This window comes from Ischnura elegans, chromosome 12, assembly GCF_921293095.1.
Source record: "Ischnura elegans chromosome 12, ioIscEleg1.1, whole genome shotgun sequence".
Classification (NCBI taxonomy): Eukaryota; Metazoa; Arthropoda; class Insecta; order Odonata; family Coenagrionidae; genus Ischnura; species Ischnura elegans.
This window is the reverse complement of record NC_060257.1, coordinates 26,967,725-26,988,203: the sequence shown is the minus strand read 5'-3', so window position 1 is coordinate 26,988,203 and position 20,479 is coordinate 26,967,725.

The window sequence follows — 20,479 nt, the reverse complement described above, 5'->3', positions numbered from 1 at the left end:
AAAACATAACATGTTCATCATAAAAACTTGTATATGTTTGTGCCAAAAAAATGCCTTAAGTTTTCGAGTTGTTTGAGTTTAGTGGTATACTTGGAACTTATGGGTAAAAATTTGAAAAATGGCTGGCCTCCGGGGTCAGTGAAATGCAAAGGGCACCGGAACAAGAAGTGTTAATATTTTGCTGTTTGTCGTGGGCCAAAGCCACCGTTGTCCAAATTGGCATGAATGAAGTTCATGCGTCGTGAAAGCTTGCCCTTGCTATTAAACTGCAAGCATTGAAATATCGCTCTTATTCTTCCTCATGGCCAATCACCAAAGTAAAATCTGGGAAATACTTCATTAAACGATAAGCTAGTTGACTCACGCGTTCTCTCGATCAGCATGCAAACGTTATTTGAACTGATTTGGCGAAATTTACATTTATAATTTAATATCGTTTCTATTTTCCGCGTAATAATGTAAAGAAACGAAAATTTAGACAAATAAGTACGTCGATTTTTATCGCACGTAATCGAAATTCACTGAAAGTTTGTTTAGTCGACTATGAGTCCGTGAAAATGCTTGAAAAAATATAATGCTTCGCATCTACTTCATCGGTAAGTATTTTTTTTTGCGAAACAAGTATCTTCGTTCAAATATTGTGAAGGGGTAAAAAAACTAGACGAACATGATGGTGGAATCCAAAGCATGGTGAACGTGCAATAAAAAAATGCGAGGGAACAATCGAAAAACGCAGTGAAAAAGCTAGGTAAAACAATAAACAATTGAAAACACTACTATTCCGCAAAGCAGCAATGAGTTGTGGATCTTATATTTCACTGGCACGTGTATTCATATATGGCTTCGTATAAGCGGAGTAACATTGAAACTAGGCCAATGAAAAAATAAGAATCTTCCAATGGGCTATCCTTTCATATTTATATTTTACAGCGTGAAATATTTAACGGCAACTTTTCTGATATTTTATGGAAAAAAACGGCTTTCGGGAATAGTCATGAAATCGACAAAAAATGTCTACTTTTTGTATTATTGTGTATTTGGGAAAATATTCTTGTCCTTACGTCATGTTTGTCTTATTTCCTCGTTATTATGAACGTGTTTTAATAACAGATTATAGACGGACATAGCAGGAATGGTCGGTGCAGAAAATAACTCTGACGCGGTGTAATATTTTCTAGAATAATTTCATAATATGTTACAACTTGGGGCGTTGTTGAAACCTTACAATATTATTTTCAATGTGGTGTTATGATATATAATAGCGTATAAATATTAGTTTAGTTTCATCTGAATCGGAAAGGTGATGCATAATTGCTTGAACTCTTTATTAGGATGATAAATTTTCGGATAAACAAATAAAAGATGAATAAAAGAATGAGCTGTTTTCGATAATATTACGACGATATTTGGAATATTACATAATTAACTATTACTTAATTAATTAAATAAATTTATTTATTGTTGTCATACTTAATCAATTAAATTTAATAAGAAGATTAGCATTAAGAAGATAATTTTTTATTATTCATATTAATTCTATTTATGTTACATTAGCGGAATGAATGCAGAGGAACATTTAAACTCAATTAAATATTATAAGCTTCGACCGTTTTCCACACTCCATTGTCATTTCCCTTGATAATCATGCATGAAGAATCTAAAATAGGGTGAGATTGCGCAATCGTATCTTACACTGACACTAGCGCTTATAAATCTTTTGTATTTAAGATCAAACATTATTTCAGACAATTTATATCGCAGATTTTCGTCTAACCTAAATTATTAAATATCCTTAAAAATCCAGAATATCATACAGATACTGCAAAAACACTCAATAATCACCCACCGAATCGAATCAGCTGGCAGTGTCCGGAGCGTAAACGCTCACCTCTCAGCCTGGAGAATAGGAGGTGGTAGGAGGACGATTTGATTAGGTGGGCGATTGTTGAGCGTTTTTGCATTGGTTGTATCGATTTAAAAATTCGTAAGGTATGATACACAAAAGAAGCCGTTTTCATGGTTACTACAAAGCGCCCCCAAAAAAATGTTTGCGTCGCCATAACTAAGGAGTTCCATCACATATTTATGGACCAAAAGATGCTTAAATTGTCTCGCCTACCATCTCCTGAAGTTTTACAGATTCCTATATGTTGCTTATTGTAGTATTAAAATTGAAGTGACTGTTGTTACGTATCGCTTTTGACCAGTGACGCCAAGGTAAAATTAGCAGTGTCGACAATTAGAAATGCTTTTTCCTTAACCTTTTTTGTAGAAGTAAAACATTACTCTGCGTGCTAATTATTGCAAGTTAATAATTAATTACAATTTTTTTGTTTTGGTTGCGCATGCATTTATTAGAAATTTTGTTCGAGCATAATTGATATAAATGTTATTTGACTATTATGTCTTTTTTTAACCAATTCTGAAACGGCGTTCCGGAGCGTTCCAGCACTATAACAGCACTGCTATTGACCAAATACAAAGTTTTGTGGAACTTTCGGTATCAATTTATTTACAAAGCTATGAATTTAGGTTTTCATATAGTTAGTCCACAAATCATGGAAGATATAACTTGCTACTTACCATAACATTTTGTCGGCAGCTTAAGCTTCAATCATTGGATTATTTTAGCTTATTTTGTATCATTCTCTTGACTTATAAATGTAAACAGCCTAACCTCAGATCAAATACCAATGACAATACTAGATGATGATTCAATCTATCAGTACCAATCAAATATACATTTTTTTTCAAGTGATAGCATGGTATCTTTAGGGATTGGTGGGGATTATCAAGGATATTTTAACATTCACTACTGTTTTAATTGTAATTTTTATACGTTCTATTGTTAACGACCAAATTTATTTATGTTCACTCTGTGTAACAATACTCTTGTGGCCTTATGTTCATTAAATTTATACCAATAAATAAACATTTAAGTTTTCATTTTTTATCCATTTACTTCAGCCATGAACTCGTGGTTTCATACTGTCTGTTCATAAATCATCGAAGAAATAACGTACTTAAAACCAAAAAAATTTCACCGGCACCTTAAACTTCATTAATTACATAAGTTTAGCTGTAACTTTGGATTATTCAAATGGCTATTTAATGTGAACAGTCTAAGGTGAGATCAAATACCTATGACAAGATTAGATGAACCCATCAAAGCGAGATAACACTAGGAGAACTAGCCGTAAGAGGCGCTAGCATTCGTGCAAGGACAATCTCTAGAGCACCCGACGTCACAACAATCGGCTTGCTTCTGCACCGTTGACAACACATTACCAGGGTGTCGCAAGCTCCTCTCAAGGTGAACGCTTGCCCCATACAACCTCCTCCCGTGGCCCCATTTTACTCTCATCAAATCCTTCACACCCACGCCACCATCCCAGTTTTAATCTTTCACCCTTCCAGCTCGGCAGCCTTCAACGTCTTCCACCCCAGCGTTCCACGAGTCCCGCAGATGTTTAATCGTTCCGGATCCCACTCATAGTTTGCGAGAACCGCCGTCGTGTCTTTGCGTCGCCTTCGTACGCCAAACCACTTGACATTGCTCTTGACCTCCTCTTCTTAGGAGATTCAATCTCTCGGTGGCGATACGTTTTAAGCCCACTTGACGCGGATGGAAGATTCGACTGCCGATTTAGCCAGAGGTCAAGGTTTTCCTGCTTTCCTTTTTGCGTTTAAGTGTTCTCTTTTCCTCGTGCTACTGACCTCTAGTCAGTTGTTTAGCTATTTGCATTTTATTTACCATAAAAATACACATACACAGGGGTTACCAATTTTTTAACCCTCGAGCGGGCGCGCTGGCATATTAAGTGCGCCAATCTTCGAAATCCAAGTATTTCAATATTTTTTGTACATTCTGGTCTAGAATGGCCTCATGTATTGTTACAATTTAATTTGACTGCCTACGGTGCGATTTTTTAAAGCTCAAAGTATTGTAGATAATTTATTTTTAGATCGGCTAGAGGAACCAGACGCCCCTGGTGTATAATTATGCCGCGCGACCGGCCGTGTACCACCTGAATACCTTTATATCTTTATCGCCTATAAATGTTTAAGCTTGAACTAATTTCCACAAGTAAAAATAAGGACAAAAATTGAATGTTATCATATAAATGCATGCAATGCAATGCAAAGCAAGCCACACACCTGGTCGTGTAAAAATATCAGGCGTGTCTGCTCGACGGTTAAGATTTATACGCACCAAGGACGAAATTCGCCATGAAAAAATCATTTGGCTAAGCCAAGATTCGAACCCGGATCTCCTAATTTCTGGTGAAGTATATTCCTATAATATACCTACCCGTCAATCGTGATATCCAGGGTTGAGTCCCGAAATCAAATGATTTTATCATGGCGAATTTCAATATTGTTGTATATAACTTTGCATACAAAGTAACTTTTTCCATGCATTACTCGTTTTGAAATTTGCAGGTGTGGTGGAAGCTTATGGTGCCGTTTGATTAGGAAAAAAATCCTAGAAGAAATTGGCTCAATCACGCAATACTTGAGCCTTTCAAATCGCGATGGATAGTTTATGCTCTATTTTATTGTATTTTAAATTTCCCTAATTTACAGGGGCTGCATAAAAAGATTTTTTTCAACGCAAAACATTTTATTATCAATTATAAAAACAATTTTAGCAAATTAACATTACCGTTCCCAATGGAAACCTTAAATCTAATTAGGAAATTTGCAAGGGAATTTTGAGATTAGATTTCAAGATTTACGAGGGGGTCTTTCATATTTATTATCTGTAGGGGAAAAAATAGTAATTAGGCTTCATTTGCACTGCTTCGGTGTAAGCTTTCTCACATTTTATATCTCAAAGTATTAAGAAACACTAATACGCAGTTAAAGTCTCCAAACCTTTCTTCTCTGTGCGGATGTAAGACGTTAGCTTTTAAAGTGAATTATATCGGTCACCATCGCTTATGTTTGGTTATTCGCACTCATTCTTAGCAGAATTTCAATTATGTTTATTTGACTGGGCTGAAAAGTAAAGTCGAATTATAGAGATATAGAGAGAATGCGGCAATATTTTTACTATCGATGTCATTCAACATCAGGTCCAAGTTTTCATCTTTAGCGTGATCTCATAAGATGAAATGAGTAACAGTAAAACTGACTATATCTTGTCCTAAATTGGCACTATTGTATTGCATCGACCACTTTTTTTAAATATCCTGCTCATATATCCTTCCATGGTTCTTTAATAGCTAGATACAATTGTTTTAAACGCTATGAGCATCGAGTTCCAATTAAGTGTTAAAAAATTGATCACAGAACGGTACCACAGGCTGGTAAAATGAACAAGAAAAAACATTTAGCCTCATGTTCCGCAAAATTTAATACCTCGGCGACTCTTTATTTGTCCTTGTCCCATTGAAGTGAACCAAATCACACGTTGCGCTGTTCTGTAACCTCTATTTTTCATCTCTAACCCGGGCCGCATATAGCAGGAGTGGACCCATAATCGGCTTATCCGTGAGATAGATATTGTGTCAATCAATTCGACGGTATCGCGGCCCACTGCGATACGAGCCAGACCCAAAGGCAATGTGCTCCATGTCAGCCATGCCTGCAAGGCGTGAAAGAGTTTTTAAGACCTTATTTCTCATTTTTTCCCTTCTTGTGATTGACAGATGGAAAACGGGCGTTTTTTAAAATTCAAAGGATCAGGATTTATTTGGACATCGAAGACATAGTGCCTTCAATAGGTTAGTTTCCTTCATAAATGAAAACAAAAAGCATTGATTGCGATTCGTTACCCACCATTAGTGTATTCATAATATACAAATTATTTGGTTTTAGAAATCCCAGTTTAGACGAATGTAAATGGTCAATTCTAACCGCATTTGAAAAAGGCCAGATTGGCGCCAATGCGATGCCACTCCACGTGACGTCACAGGGTCCTAGTTTCTACACGAGAGGATAGGAGTTTTACATCGTCTGAAATTACCAATGCATGTATGAGGCACAGAGCTCGGGGAAACATGTCTTAATAATCACCTATTAAAATTGGCTAAATAGCGTAAAGTTTCCTTCGTTTCATAAGGTATTTAAAATCCATAATTACCAAGAGCCAAGAGCTACCTACTAGCAGGGAACTCTGCTACCTGCTAGCAGCTTGCGCCTAGCGGCGCACATGTCCTCGCCCCAAGGTCACCTCACTTTGCTGCAGCGGGAACCCGAATGACGTCACACGGGCTTTTCCCGGCAATCATACTTAGCCGTCGCGTTTTCGCGCGCTTGAAAATGTTCACTTTTCATTTATTTGCGAAAAATGGATATCGTTATTTAAAAATATGAAAGTGTGAAATGCGTACTCCAGGTGTAATAATCTTTCGATTTAGGCAGTAAAAAAATAAAAGGAAAACACTCTATTGGTCGTGAATTATATGTTTGATATATTTTCTGGGCCAGGAATTAAAGTGAGCTTCGTATTTGCTCATGTACTGCGACTAATTAGCCCGCAACATATTGCATTTAATTAATTAACTATGATTCTCAGAAACTTTATTTGTTATCATGCCCATTAGGTGTATATTGCTCATCGTGATGAGATAATATTTTTAAAGAATGAAGTGGTGATAAGCGGAATTATCTGTGCACGAAATAAAAAAATACTGTTTCCATAATACGAGAATTCATGTGTAATGGAGCTATAAGCACTATAATTGCCTGTAAAGCGATACGAACAGTCATATTAACGTTTTTATGATATAAATTGCAAGCCATTCTAATATTTCCAGCTGAATTTGCTCTAGATTATAGAGAGTTTGATTTTACAAAGCAGTGATGCATTCTATATCAGATATCACCTCATTTAACTGATCGCCAAGGGTCGAAACTAAAGCTATTGCATTCAACAAATATATAGCATTTAATAGCAGAATTTTACGTTCGGCAATGAAATTTTCAGTAATAATCTTTCATGAGCAATTAAAATGCTTATTTTCATATCATACGCAACCTACAGCTTTGTGTTGCTCAGCATAATTTAGTACTAATCTTCAATTTGTTCATGAATACAAATTTATGTCATTTTTCATTTAGGATTTTTATCGATGATCTCTTTTCCGGACCATATATTAGTAGGATATTATCGGGTAGAATTGGATTCATTGGCATTAAACTCATAGTAAATGATGAATTTATAACAAGGCCATTGAGTCACCAATGTCATTTCATCGTATTTTTGCGCTCTACAAAATGATTATTTTTATTGTATAGAGAACGCAATGCAGATTATGCTATTGCATTTAATCTTTTTCCTCAGTTCTCATCAATATAATTAACTTTTACCTGTTTTTTGACAACCCAATATACTTTGATTTCTATATGCAATGTTGTGAACCAAATTTTCCTGTACGAATTTCGGATCGAGAGAATTATTTGAAATTAGAGCTTAATAAACATCCGTGAATAAATAATTTGAAAAATGTGAATGTTACCTTGGATTGGTATTTTAATAAAAATATTTTCGTTTAAATTCCATCTTTTTTGTCGCATTTGTAATTAGTTATGCTGACATTACGACATCATCAGGTTTTTTGATACGGCTGTTAAAAAGAGTATCGCAAGAAAAATGCCTGCCAGCCAGCCAGCCAGCTCTGTTAAGCCAGCTATCTGTTGATTATTCAGGAAATGTGTTTTCATTTCCTGACGACTTTTGACGTATACCATGATATACTCATTAAAAATAGATTCCCGAGGTGACTTTTGCAAGTACATTGGAAAGGGTCGTAAGTATGTCATTTATAACTATAACTTCGTAAACATACGATACACATAGTTGTAAACCAAATTTTCCTACAGGGATTTAATATACGCATTGTTGTAAGCCAAATTTTGTAATTCAGAAAATCATTCAGAAAAGTAACAGAAGCAGGCGAAATGTAATGGAATGACATCCTATAAGTATTAAAAGAAAATAGAGATGGCACTTTTCCACAGGTTTATTGAGATTACGACGCGTTTCGACCGGAATTTTATGTTAAATGCGTCAAAGCAGCTTTCCCAAGGTGATTTGATTACAAAAGCAAGTTTGGAGTCTTTTATTAGGGATATGTTTGACGATATTGTAGGATATATCGCCAATGAACTGAATTTTGAACCGCACCTCAAGCAATCAGGGGTTTATATATTCAAGTGCAAGGACTGTAATAAAGTGTACATCGGTCAGACGGGCAGGATCTTCGATACACGTGCGAAGGAGCACAGAAAATTCTGGGAGAAAGGAGATACCACCTCTCTCGTGGCGAAACATCTCCTCAAAAATAAACATTCCTGTGATTTTGACCGAAAATAAACATTCATGTGATTTTGTCCACGTGGAGAGGAAAGGCCGAAGACTGGACACTTTGGAAAAAATGTAAATTGTGCAAGAAGGAGCCATTTATCTCATGAATGAACAAATATTCGATTTTTTTTAATTCTTTTTAAATTTTTTTTGCTGATCTGCCTATCCAAACAGATTAAATTATAGTTAATAATAGACCAGATATAATTTTGATTTACAAGAAATATAGAACTTGCTACATAGTCGCATAGAATCGAAAAGACAATAGCTGGAAAAATAAATAAGCGCCAAGAATTAGCAATAGAAACAAAAAGAATTTGGAATATGGAACAGGTTTCTATATCCCCAATTGTCATCTCAGCTATCGGTATCATCCCAAAACATATACATAATAGTTTCAAAATACTCAACCTCCATCCAAATAAATACATCAAATTGCAAAAGGCTGTAATGATTTCAACGTGTCATATCACGAGAAAATTCCTCAACGCAATTCAACAGTAAAGAGTTACCTTGGTGAGAACCCGTGCTCTTTACACTAAAATAACTTAGTGAAAACTGAAGAAAATTAAAGGATAATAATAATAATGTTTTTTGGACATTCCCCACTCCTTGCCATACCATTCCCAAAGCGCACCATCTATTGACGCATACCTCTCCTTAACTTCCCCTTCCACCTGCCATCCATCCGTTCTGAATAAATAAAGCTCCGTGACCAACTAATACTCATTGTACTTGATAATGACCTAACGGTTGAAACGCGTCGTACTCTAAATAAACCTATGTAAAAGTGCCATCTCTATTTTTTCAATACCTATTCAGAAAAATTAAACCAAATTTAGAATTTGATGACTGATTTAGTCGTATTTTCCCTAAAGTGTAACAAGGTAATATTTGACCTCGGCTCTATATTTACGTTTTTACCGTTCTACTTATATAATTTTCGGGTTTTAACAAAGTTTGTATCAATCATTTGCTCTTATTCTCTGTTGCCTTTTTTCCAAATTTTCCGTAACATATTTGGATTATTAAGCTACTTCATGTGAATATAATACGTTCATCTCCTGGCAGGAGGCATCCCTTCCGCATGACAGATTTGTGTTCTTCATATTTTCAGAGCATCAATGTACGTTTCAAATTTCCTCGATGGGTTCATATTTTGTGTTGTATTTTGTGCAAATTCTTATTTTTTTGTTTGCAACCACGTTATATGCATTCCTATTCTCTCCATTATCATTAGCAACACAGTGACGTAAAAGATCATAATTTTAGATGAATTAATGTGAACAACTTTTCAAATTCGTGTTGAAGATTGTCTTTATTATATTTCGTGCCATTTTTTTTCTTTTTGTTGACAACAACATGAAATGCATACTCATTTACTCTTTCAATGTATACTTATCTGCTCTCAATATGAATTGACAAAGTGGTAGACTATTTATCTACATCTACATGTACATACTACCCCACAAGCTGCCTAAATGGCGGGTGGCAGAGGGTGTTACGACATCAGCCGTTTACACATAACAATGAACTGCGGCTTACGATTAGCATTTATTTAAGTTCTTTATGGTTCGGGAGAAAAACGATTTCTGATATTTATCCGTTCGGCTAAATATCTCTCTTAATTTATTACTTCTTTCGGTCTTGGAAATATAGCGGGGCTCTAATGTTATGTTCCCCGTGTCGCTCTTCAGTGGCGCAGCGAGGGGGGTTTTTTTGGGGGATAGAACTCAGAACCCTATTCCCTTAGAACCCCCTATAACTCAGAGAAATTTCTAAGTTTAATCCATTTTACTTAATTTGATTGATATTACTAATAGAACAGTGTTATTATCAATAAAATATTCCTCAGAAAGGCGTAAAACTCACCATTTTGAACTATATGTATGACCTGTATCTTAATTTCCACAATTTATTAATCTCGCACCTACCACTTATCCTGGTGGGTATTCTATACCCCCACACACCTCGGTATTAGTTGCACCTAATCACCCCCAGCCTTAATTCCTAGCTGCGCCCCTGTCGCTCTTAAAGATATCTCTTCTCAATTATTCAAGCAATCTAATACTAGCGCACTGCCTCCGACTCTCCAGCGGCTCCTAGACTCATTCGCTTAACATCTTGGTAACCTTGTCTGTACGCGCGAAACAGTTTTTGAAGAACTGCGCAACCTAAAATCTATTCGAAGCCAATTGGAAGTGTTCGGCAAATAAATACTTCATGCAAAATTGCGTCATTTTCACCTGCCATATCCATGTCTCGACATTCGTCTCAAAAGTTCCTGCTCTGCCTTTTCACCTGTATATTTCCTTCCCATTGCTTATGTCCACCCCCTCCCAACTACCTTAACCCTAGAAGTGCACACTTCTTTTTTCAATCATAAAGTGCACACTGGGGTCCAGCGGACCCCATAACTTTAAAAATTTTTAATTTCAACCCCCTGATATTTTTTTACTATTAATATAGTAAATATCAATAATAGAAGTGTTTCTTACACAAATATGTAAATATACGTTATTTAAACATATTAAAATGAAAGTAAAACAATATTTTTCATTCCTAAGACATAAAAATTCTTTAAGAAAGTCACCAGTCCTACTTTTATTTACTCTTACGAATGTTTTCGATGTACAGACAAATAGTTTTAACAGCTTAAGTATTACATTGTGTAGTTCATATAAAAAAATGTTTCATATTTTTTCTTTCCATAAAACGTATTAATTTTAGCAATTGAAAACAACGAAATTTTGCTGCGTATTATTTTTTAATTTTTTTCACAAATTTCATTAGGACTTCCTATTGATCCAAAATGTACATTACTATTATTTATTTTACAGGTAAAATATAAATTTTTAGAAAAAAATGCTTTGTTGTTAATTTCTCACTCCAGTACAGGTAGTACACAGATAACTTCGGTGCTCGTCACACATTGGAGCGCGGCACGATGAGCATATAATTCTTGTTTTTCTGTCTCTATTCCTTGGGCAGAAGCTGCATCGTATTTTGCTTTGAAGGATTTCAGGATTCTATATCAATTGCTGATATTTCAATTTTTAAAATTTCCGCAATAGTATTCCTAATTGAAGAACGCAGGTTTTTTTTCAAAATTCGTTGATGCAAATGAGGTTTGATGAGTGACAAAGCCAAGTTTTTCAAAAATGTTCTCCGGTTTATTTTTTCATTACTATCAATATGAGAGTAAAGAACCATTGCGTTTATACCAGGTTGGTCTAGCATGCCATAGAAAATCTGCATTGGCCATCGAAGGGTTTTTCTGGCTGTTGTATATTCATGACACAGTTGATCAAATGTGTCTGTTCCTCCTTTAGTGGCATTATACATGCAAATAATCTCGGGCTTTCCATTGCCTTCATTTATAGCTCCATCCAAATGAAAAGATGACAACAAAAGCACTATTTTATTTCTTTTCGGTTTGAAAGACACCTGGGTCATGTCAGGGTCAAAGGCAAATCGTGAAGATTGAACAACAGCACTTTTTGTAAAATCCACTGGAATTTGACGCTTGTTTTTACGAATTTTCACCATCGTTATTGAATAATCTTTTAGCATCTTCTTTACAAGCTCAACAGAAGTGAACCAATTGTCGCACGTAATATTTTTATTCGTGCCATGAATTGGTGTTGACAATGTCCGTACATAATATGTCGGAACAGTTTCATCTGGATTGGTAACTACTTTTCCTATGTAAGGACAGGCATTTACCATGTAAAACGTTTTTGCATCATTCATCATTACAATTTTTATGCCATACTTATCTGGCTATCCTTTCATATATATCCGAAAGGGGCAACGGCCTCGAAAACCGAGAAGTTGTTCATCTACAGTACAATACTCATGAGGAGTGTAATGATTTTTGCAATTATCTAAGAACCCTTCCCAAATTTCACAAATTGACGCAAAATTATCGATCGTTCTAAGGTGCATTCTGGTGTTTTTATCATCAAAACGCAAGGTTGACAGCAAAAACAGGAATTGGTGCAGAGAGACATGGTGCAACGTAGATCCAAACTCAGTTGACCACAGTTCATACAAATTTGTGTTGCACGTCTTCTCCACCCCAGAAAAATATAGAAGTCCAAAAAAAGCCTCAATCTCCTCAACATCTACATCACCGTGGTACGATTGGGGAATTGTGACATTTTGACGCTGCCGTTGTATTTCCTCATTTGTGTGCGTCATTATTTTATTTCGTAAAGCGCTATCCAACAGTAATTCCCAAGCTTACCGGGGAGTTTTGACGTCGCGCGCTGCTCCTTTTGGTCCAGGCAGATCCGAAACCAAATTTCGCTCTCTCTTTCGATCTCCATATGATTTCAAACGTCAATGTTTGATGAATAGTTTACTATTATGAGCAATATATGTTCAAAAATATTGCTCTACAATCCATTCCATTGAAGTTTGTTCGTACGTCTTTCACTCCGAAATTCTTAAATTATTTGCAAAAGAGGAAACCAAGATATTTCACAAAAAAGTTGATGCCCTCAAAAATCCCAAAGTGATAAAAAATGATAAATGGCATTTTAATTACTTTAAACGTATAAATACGATTATAACAAATGTATTTGCAGCAAAAAAGGCAACAAACAAATGTGTTAATTTTTTTTCGCAATTTCAAAAAAATTTCATGAAGTGCACACTGGGGTCCAATGGACCCCAGGCCGTTTTCAATATTAAATTATAAAGCAATAAGCGCATTGAAAAAATCACCACACACTAGAAACTTTTACTAAGATATAAAAGGAAATTTACATTGGTGTGAGCTTTCAATATTTTGTACATTACAAAAGTTACAGCAAAGAAAAAAACTCCTGGGGTCCACCGGACCCCAGTGTGCCCTTCTAGGGTTAAGGGAGTGGCTCATTTGTAACGCAAAACTTCGTCATCCCACGGGAAGCTTTCCCTAGAATTTCGTCTCTCGCATCTTGCGGAGAAGCTATTCATTTCTTTCTCAGCTCCGCTGCTGAGTGAATGAATGAGGAGATGCTCTCGAAATAGCACAAAAATGAGGGATGAGAGCGTTTAGACTGCATATATATGTTCCTTTTTATCGCCACCTTTTACCTCCTCTTCTTACACCAATCGAAATCCAGTCTCGTTTAGATATCTCTGTCACGTTTGGTTATATTACTTACTGGTAACAAAGAGATGAATTTGTTATGGTTTGTGTGACTGATATGAGCATTACTGGAAGAAAACCTACTAAATATTTTAAACTTTTCACGCAGTTTTTTCCTGTTTTGATATTCAATTGTTTTGCTGGGGGGTTGGAGGGAAGGGACACGAGTCTACCCTCTCCCCAGACGCTTAAAAAATAGGAAAGATTTTTTATATGGTTGTAATTACGTTTGTTTTGTTTCTTGCATTACGGAGCTTCAATCATTTAATTTCATATTCATGGCTAGCATATCAAAATAAATAGAAAACTTCGTACCGTAGTTTTTGCCTGTTGTTTTAATCTCAGATATGAGAAGACTGTTTCTCTGTCAGACCCTTTTGCCTCCCCAGAAAAATCGGAATCTGTCGTTGCTATAGTGCTTCCTAGGTGATCAGTTATCTTAGTTTTTTTCTGCATCATTGATCATTCCTAATAACTGCTAATTTTTTATGTTAATTCTTATTTGGATTGAAACTCGAAAGATTTTTTTGCTACGATTATTTCATTTTCTCAAAACTTGCCCTTAAATTTTTTTCAAAGATTTCCGTTATTGAACCTGAAAATGCAACAATTTCCCTTGAATAAGTGCAAAGGATGTAGTTTACTGTTTTTAGGGAGGCTGCTATACCTATATCTGATGCTGCATAGTATTTGGTTGTTGTTCGTTGTAAACCATTTTAAAATTTTATTTGCTGTTTTTATTGAATTAAATTAAATATTTTCGTATCCGTTTTCTGGAAATATGATTCTCGTAAATCAAAATTTGATGCGAAAGTATTTTGTTAACAAAATTAATTAAATTAGAAAAGGTAATTAGATGATTAAATTAGATGAGAGTATCGCTATGAATAACACTTTCAGAATTATTATATGGACTATGGTTACCTAACCCTTCTGTGGCTGCACCTAGAAAACTTACGTGAACAACTGTATGGGATATTTTATATTATTCCATTTATAAGTCATAAACTATATGTTGTTTTTTAGTCTTTCCTGTAATTCAACACCATTGCTCTTTTGTATCACATAATATCTTGTTTTGTGTAATTTTTAAATACATTGTTGGCTACATTTAGGTTTTTACATTGAGTTTGTGCGAAATGGTAGGATTATTTCATATTTTGCTACTGTAACCGTACATTGGCTAACATGCTATGAAAAAACAAGTACAAAATATGCCACCATGTAGAATATTGGCGTTATTAAATTTATGATATAATTAGTAAAATGTGAAATTAGAAAAATTGAATTGAACTGTTATCTCTTTATTCATGTAACAAACAATTTTTTTTCCTCCCGCAAACAGCTGTGCGGGATAGGTCAGTTACCCCACCAATAAAAATTAAGTTTTCAAAAACAATTTACAATAAAAAAGTATTGGTCATCTTAATCATAAAAATGTGGTTTATCGCAAATAAAAAAATACCTAAGGGGAAAATAAAAATAAAGAAATTATACAACATTGACATAATTTAGGGGAACTAAGTCACCCTGCACTATCATGGAAGGGTTTTTTAAAACGGTCGGATACTCAATTAAATCTTTGTCTTGAATTGGGGTGGAATCACTTGCACGAATCACCTAAGTATTAATTTTAAGCAGAATATTATGAAAAATAATTAAGAACTAGGGATATAATAATAACAAAAAACGGATATTAGCCAGCCAACCCAATAGTGTTAAAACCTCGTTTAAATGTCAAGGTCTCCTTGGCCTTGTGCACTCATCATTATCATCAGTAGTCAGCAATCGTAAGATTGGTTTGACGCAGCTCTCCATTTCTCTCTTCTATCCGCTAACATTTTCATAGCTACACATTTCTTCTCTTTTACATCCTTTACATCCTATCCTATGTAACTCATTCGGGGCCGTCCCTTGACCATTTTCCCTTCCGCTTGTCCTTCAACGATTGTCTTCATCAGGCCATCGTGCCTAAAAATGTGGCCCGTCTTCTGATTAAGGTTTTCTAAAGATTTCTCTTTTCTCCCACACTTATTAGGACTTCCTAGTTACAAAAACGGTCGATCCATTTTATCTTCATCATTCTTCGGAGGCACCACATTTCAAATGCTTGCACCCTAACCTCATGAATCGATTGCCCTGGGAATGTAATTACTCTTACATAGTTTCATTTAACTTGTTGAGCGTTATTTGTGTGCCACAACTTCGTTTTTGTTTCATTTTTTCAGAATAACCACGATAACGTTGATATTTTAATTTGTGATTCATCATTTCTCGAGGGTATAAGAATTCATCGCTCACAGATGGAAATAACAATCGGTATCCTACAAATAAAACTACACTAACATTAAAATATTGAATAACTAGGTATGTAGAACTCAAATATGTTTCATTTTTCAAGAGTATCCAATGTGACGTGGATGTTTTAATTCATGATTCCTCATTTCCCAAGGATATAGAGATTCATCTCACTGATGAACATCACAATTTGTACCCTAAAAATTAAAATACCCTAGAATAAAAAATTATTGAGAATCAGGGAAATTATAATAAAATTTACGGGAATCGAGCTTTTAAACAAAGATTCATAGCAACATTCGAGAGCGTTTATATAGAACTCGTACAACACAACAGCGTTATAACCTTGTGCTCAGGCTCTCGTCAAATTTAGAGGGATTATAAATAACTGAAGTAGCTGGGGAAAAAATCGTTGAAAGAGACGGGTTACAAGGTAATATTCATTATGACTATAAAAAAAAGAACTCTGATCTCGTAAAGCTTGACTAAATTACGTAACCCTGAGGGAAACAAGCCGTAAGACATAAAAGGAACATGGTAAACAAGAGATGAAATGCATGCTCTTGTTAGCATTACACGTCATCATTCTTCCTTACTGCAGAGAGGTTCAAGCATGCCCGCACGTGCGGCTGAAAAATATTCGGCGGAAAGCAAAGAGAAGTATGAGAGATGGACTGAGAAAGGTAGTGTAAAACGGCTTGCTCTTGGCTCACAAAGAATTGAATGAAATTGTAATGGGCCGCGAAAAAGCTCGCATAGTGGCGCCCTCCCCGTATGGGAAGGGATAAAAGGTAAATATTGGCTCTTTCAATTAAAATCCTCTTTTCTCTTCAAAAGCGGAGCGGAGCGCATGCATTTTAATCTTCGGCCGTTCTATCGATTTTTGCGAGGTTTAAAAAAATTTCTGTTTTCTTCAACTAGAGTGGGAAGGGAGAATTTTTCGTTAATTGACATTACGCCCGGGGCATTTTGCGAAAATCTGTCTCTAGGACCCTATTTTACTTTCAGGGGGAATGAGTTTAAAGGAAAAAAGTGGCCCTGAGTAGGTGCTTGAGAGATGAAAAGCGATCTTGAAGTGCTTGTGCTTTTCTTTGAAATGATTCGATAGCAAAATTCAAATTGGTAATGATATTACATCAAAACTTGTCTTGGATTCCCCTCATTAAGTTACATGCGTAGTTATTGTTTATGTTTTTAGTAATTTTATTTAACAAGTGTTACGTTCCTACGTCTTGGCGCGGGTCTCTTGGCGTATTTGTTTCCAATTTGACGTGTCAGAAAGCTTCTTTATATTCGATACTCAAACCTGCTGGTAGATTAGTATTTACCCTTACGGGAGAACAACGGTCGGAGCCTCAGGTGAAAAATTATTTCAAATTAAGTTTACGTTAACTGCCACCGCCAGAACTATTAACCTTTAAATTTGTGAATTATGTGAGTTTCGGAAAAATATTGTCGTGGATAGAAATTCAATTGCGGCAATTTGTTATAACAATGTAACTAGAAGGTCCATTTTTTAAATTTTCAGCGTTATGCTAGCTAAATTTTAATCGAACAAATTGAATAAATTTTTTTTTAGTTCATAATGGCGTACGTGTCAAAGGTCTACATGATAATTCCATATAAGTTTCATTTGTTCCAATGAATTTGATATAAATCACTGATTCAGCTCTGGGCACGCAGTTTGCCTCTGTGGAATAAAATTGAAATTCAATAAACCAAATGAGATTAAATGATAATTTAGGGTTGAAGTCAAAGTTTTTTTTTTAAGATAAATCTTTACAGCTTAGAAGATGCTAGCTAAAGAAACTAAATATATTCCACAGCATAAGTGGTAAAAGGAGCACACTTTTCTCGCGAGCACAATTCGTAAATGATGTATTTCGTTAACATCATTTAAGAACTGTATTTAACTATAATTATGTATATACAGCCTTGGGTTTTGTTTGATGCTGATATTCTACCAATTATTTTAAAAACCAAACTTTTCATATTTAATTATTTCGTACCTTTAATCCCTTCATAAGTTGTCCTATGCCTCATTGAAGAATTTTCTTTACCGTTTTTATATCCAACTTGTCCCTCAAAGATTGGCTTCAACATGCCATCCAGCATGCCGCCTCATGTGGTTTATAAAATTTGGAGATGTCTCCTTCATAGGTCCTCTCTCAAAATTTGTAACGTCAATTGGAAACCTTTTCTTTCGTTCTGCTGTAATTATAACTCTCACGCATTCGCTACCTTGAAACCAAGAGTTAATTTATTGAAACATCTTGAATTCTGAAGTTCCTGCAATTTTGTAGTCTTGACTAAACTCAGCAGCAATATATTTTAACTTATTTTGTGTGTAGTGCTCACATGGCAAGTGTCACCCCAACCTCATTAATTGATTGATATCAGGATATAATTACTCTTGTGTAGCTTCATTTCCCCTTTTAGGAATTATTTGTGACCCACGACTATTGTTTCATTTTTCAAGAGTATCCACGATAAGGTGAATTTTAATTTACGATTCCTCATTTCTCAAGGACGCAGGGTTTCATCGCTCACGGATGAAAATAAACAACTTGTACCCTATTTTCTGCAGTCGTTTAATCATTTTGATGGCACGTTCCCTCGCCTTAATTTTTTGTTTTTGAGACATGGTAGAGTTCATCGGTCCATTAGTGTCATACCAATGTTATCTCAAGACTTTCCGACACATTACAGACGCACGTGACCTTTTGGCCTGTAAAATGCACCACCGTGGAGAGTATAAGGGTTGAGATGCCATATCGAAGCACTTATGAACAGATTGTCCGGTTTGAATGGAATCCTCTCGCGAATAGTTGATTCGTCGCATAAATGTTCGTGGGCCAAGTCTAGTGAGTCATGATTTTTAGAGCATGCTAGATTAAAACCTTGCTTCGATATACTTGTAATTCTACTCCAGTTCCCTGTGAATTTTACTCTTGAAGGAAGGTCAGGAACTAATTTGATCATATACTCCTCGTATGAAACAAATTATGTGAGTTAGTATCTCACAATCCGATTGATGAACACATGATATTTGCTATATAAAATACAAGTACTCATTTAAATTATTTTTACATGCTCTTTGTGCAAAGTTAACGCACAATAAACGATGCAGTTGACTTGGCTTAACAGCTTAGTGAGCTTTTGTGTCTTACCCCTTATACGGAATGAAAATAAATTTGTGATGGTGAAAGTTTCCAATTTTTCCCCGAGAACTCTACAATCCACCGTCTGAATATATTTGTGGAGGAAATTTGTGTGCACGAAATATCACTGATTTTTTAAATCAACTAATATTTTTTTATATTCTCTTAATTTTTTATTTTGAAATTTATCTTTCTTGATTTACCACCATTTATCACCAGCAATTTATTTGCATCGATCGCACAATTTTTTTCCTTGCTCTTTTGTGAATTTCAAGCAAACATAAGCAATATTTTCTTTCAAAACTCATCGCTATATACCATTAGACAAAAATTGCTTGAGACCTTCATTTCAATAAACATACTTGATTTTTTTATGTTACCATTAACACTCTTTGTTCGTTTGCTAGGTCATATGCCAACAAGTTTATTTACCAACGTAAAATAAACTATCGGTGAACCTTTCTATTAAAATCTTGTATTATATGTGGCACGATGTAATGGAAGTTATTATATTATCATGCAAGCACTTGAGAATGTTGTTATAGCAACATAACTCGTTGAAATGCTGTTATAGTAAATGGAAAGTTTAAAATGTTTCATTAAACTAATGTGCTATTATTGTTTACTCAAACTTTATGAAGTGCTTGGCCTTGGCAAAAATTGTGCTGAAGGATAAGCGCTCGAGTACTTGGGCATAATGGTTTCCGAGACCTTAACCGTAGTCATTTTCCGACATTGAACCATTGTCAAATGTGACAATGCCTCGCAACTATGTACAAAACGTTTTTTTCCTCGGAGGTTCCACGAAATTACCGTGGTTACGCCCTTACAAGGTCATTCCCTGAGACCCTGGAGCATGTATATTTCATTTTCCACTCTTACACCGAGAGGAGAAATAAAAAAATATTCCACCCAAGAGAGAAAGGTAGGTAATATCCTTCTACTCTCAAAATCATATTTTTTTCGACAATCGCTCGACAAATGAAGGTCGTGGCGAAAAATGGCGAGGACAATGAAAGCGCCGCGGAAAGAATATGACACGCGCGAACCTGGCGTCAGAGAAGGCAAGTAATGGTTCGCAGAACCTTCGGGGAAAATGGTAGTGGCGCTGTGAGCGGATGAAAGGAGCTTTGGGCCTGAGGGAGAAGGAAAAGGTAATTTGCTCGCAGCAGTGATTGCTGCGGGGACTGTGTTGGGAGACCTCTAGCGGAGAGCCCAGGGGATGCCTAAGGAGGGCCTGCGATGCTCGAATTTCAGTGTCGAATGGGGACATTAATTTCGACTCGCAAATGACGGATTTGATCACTTGCAGGACTATATGGGGGAAAAATTGACGAACATCACGTAGACTTTTAAATAGCATTTTAAATAGATTCATACTGAATTTTATGTGTCGAAAGTGCCCTTGTTAGAAGTATGTATGGGTGTCTATCAACCCGTATTCGTTAGTATAAATTACATAGCTCAAGAGGATGTGTTTTGGGGAGGAAAAAATTCCTAGAAGTCAAAGTACGACATCTTTTCAATTAGGGCTCTTTCGGTGTGTCAAGTTAACCTAACCTTTTA